Here is a 3,289-nt window from a genome sequence, read left to right as displayed (position 1 = left end):
AGAGATCCCTGCTTTTTTGTACTGGGGAGCCCAGAACTGGACACAGTACTCCAGATGAGGCCTTACCCAGGGGCAGAGTAGAGGGGGAGGATCACCTCCCTCGACCTGCTGGACACGCTCTTCTTAATGCATCCCAGAATGCCATTGGCCTTTTTGGCCACGAGGGCACACTGCTGGCTCATGGCCAACCTGTCGTCCACAGGACGCCCAGGTCCCTCTCTGCAGAGCATAATGTTCATTATGCAGTGTGGATATATAATAAGGCATCGAATGGAACAAAGTAAAAGCAAATATGTTATTTGAAATATAAATGGTTGCATTTGGCTGAAAACTATGGAATAATAAACTGCTTGTATTAAGTTTAATAAAGAAAAACAACCACAAACCACACAATACAAGTAGTACAGATGCTACTTAAAAGAAAACCAGAGCTTTATTCTAAGTTCATGTACATGTGAGTCACAGGTTTCTGTTATATCCACCCAAAATTGCTAAAAATCAAGATGAGAATCAGGCCCAAAACACAATACTGGGGGGGGGGGGAAACATATATCTGTGTTTATAATATTTAGCAATAACATTTACAGCCCTGTTATCTGCTAACTATGCAAAAACAAACACTTGGTCCAGGTGGAGTGTGCCACATGTTTATATGTAAACAAATGGCTTAATCATGCCTTAGGGCACTGCAGTGTTACAGCACACAAAGCTCCACTGATAGCCTTGGTTTTAGAGAAACCAGCCACTGCAGGAGAAAGGTAATTTGTATAAACCACCTGTAGGGAATGGAAGCTGAAGTTCACATATAGAAGCAAACTTTTGACTAGGCCTAGATCTGACCAGAGTGAACAAGCAAAGCAGAGACCTGAGCTTGCCCAAATCAGCTACTTATCTGCTTCAGCAGAACTGCACAAACTGCAAACAGCATGTCAGTGCAGAACAACTTGCTTCTTCAGGGATCTTGCTGTTTTTAGGGTAGTGAGTGTGAGAGAAGGTACAGTGTTTCTCATACTTCTCTGGAAAGCTGTTTCATGCCATTCATTAAATGTGGAATGTAATCTATACAACACATAGCATCCCCGATCTGCATTTTAAAATACAATAAGTAAAACTTCCAGTTATTTCTTCCAGACATGCTGGTGAGTTTGTTGATCCAGCTTAAAGGCTCTTATACTTTTCTGGAACTCTATGTATTTTACTGCAATGCTGAAAAAACACACTTGTTAACAAATAGTAAGCTGAAAGTAGTTTATTTGTTTTTGCTAATATGCTATTCAATTTAGGTATGACAGAAACAGGTCTGCCTATCTGCAAGTGCTTGAATTCTGCATGGGCATGGTGAAAGAAGACAATCATTTAAAAAAGTAAATAAATCAGCATTTCAGGAAAAGTACAGTCAAACTGAAGTGTTTAGACCCAAACAACAGATGGTGAGACTGCTGCAGAGCAGGCATAACAAGAAAAATGCCTATTTCATGACTTCCTCCTGATCCTTCATAATTTTGTGATTTAAACCCATTCCTGTGAGGGCTGCTCTGAAAGTAATGCCTCCTATTTTATTATGTTGGCCCATGATGTCAGAGGTGGATGTTTGTGTGATAGTGGTAAAGGCTGAACCTTCCCAGCCATATTACATTGGCAGCAGAGAGGCAGTTTGATGCAATGGCTCTGACATGGAAGTGGGTATGAAGCACAGGGATGGAACTGAATGGCACTCATTGACATTCCTCGACAACTGCTGAACATTTATGGAGACCAAACAGTCTCGGGAAACTCAGATCTGGTTTTGGCCTTCTTCAGCTTGACAGCATGTTTCAAAAATAATGCTTCTATTGTTTGTAGTTTGAATAAATTAAATATAAAGAAATCATGAGCAGTGTGCCAGGAATATGTTTATCTGTCAAAAGTCAAAGAAAATTAAGTAGTTCCCTTTCTTTAAGCACATGCAAATCACTCTTCATCATATTTACTGCTTCCTTTACAGAAATATACCCTACTCTATCAGCAAACAAAAGGCCATAAGTATTGCTATAAATTTCTTGCTTTTTCACATCAAGTTTGTGTTAGAAAAAAGCTGCTGTACATTTTTATACCTAACCTATTTTCAAACGCGAATCTTTCTCAATGGAAGCTCTAGCCACTTTTTGATGTTACAAGTTCAATGCGACTGTATTTCCTGAATGCAAGTTCCTGTGCTTAGTGACCTGTAACTGATGAACAAGATGAGGCAAGAAGACTAGTAGCATGGTTGCAGTAGAATGTGCTGTGGAAGAACCACCTAGTATGTGACTGAAAAGTAAGTTCTAACACTCACTGCGTACAAACTGATGAAGGGTTAAAAGGGGCTTAGTAAAGCCCAATATAAATATATTATTAAGGGAGATTTTCTTGCTGCATTGATGATTTGACTTCCTGTCTTCGCCAGAAACTAAACCGTGTTACGGAATTATTGCTGCATTACTGAAGAAGCAGGTCAACATATAAATGTGAAGGCTATAAAGCATGCTTGCTGGCAGTGTAACATCAGCATCAGCTCACAAAAAAAATATACCCACAGCTTTTCTACTGCTTCATGTACAGTATTTAAAAACTGGAAGGAAGACACTTGAGGCAATCTGGACTCTCATACTTCCATGGGTCACAAAGTTGCTTGTTTATCATGTGCTTTAGGCCAAAAGAGTTAGCCAATATATTGTCTGCCCTTCAGATGAGAGAGATGAAACAGAGGGCAACATATAACGTACTGCAGCTATTAAATCCCCCACATTTTTGCTACAGAAATGCAGGAAGCATCTAAAGCACTTGCTTACAAGAGGAACTCCAGGTCAACAACCCTTACGTTTTTGCATTATCAGTAAAACCAGAACTGTATTAAAGATGTGGCTCTAGTATCTATTCCCAGGACAATGTGTTCACCTCCCTATATGCATTTAAGAGTACCGCACTAATCTAACTGCTTTTCACAGAATCACAGAATGTCTTGGATTTGAAGGGACCCTAAAGAACAAAAGAACAAAACAAAATGCAACAACCACGCAAAATACCCCAGGAGTATCAACAGCAAAAGCTACAACTATCTACTGTAGATTTCTAGCAAGACTGTGGTATCTCCGTCACTGTAGTTCCCAAGGAAGGCCAGACCAAGAGCTGTTCGCAGTGACAGGACCAGGGCGGTCCTGCTCTGGGAGCTGCAGGTTCCTGAGGTGCCGAGGGCGGCCCCGCAGCCGCAGCACTCCATCCCCGTCCCGGCAGCGCGGAGCTGCCATCTGCCGCAGCGCCTCGCCGCCCT

Source organism: Meleagris gallopavo, chromosome 15 (assembly GCF_000146605.3).
Source record: "Meleagris gallopavo isolate NT-WF06-2002-E0010 breed Aviagen turkey brand Nicholas breeding stock chromosome 15, Turkey_5.1, whole genome shotgun sequence".
NCBI lineage: Eukaryota > Metazoa > Chordata > Aves > Galliformes > Phasianidae > Meleagris > Meleagris gallopavo.
The sequence above is the reverse complement of the archived record's forward strand: the minus strand, read 5'-3'. Positions refer to the sequence as shown.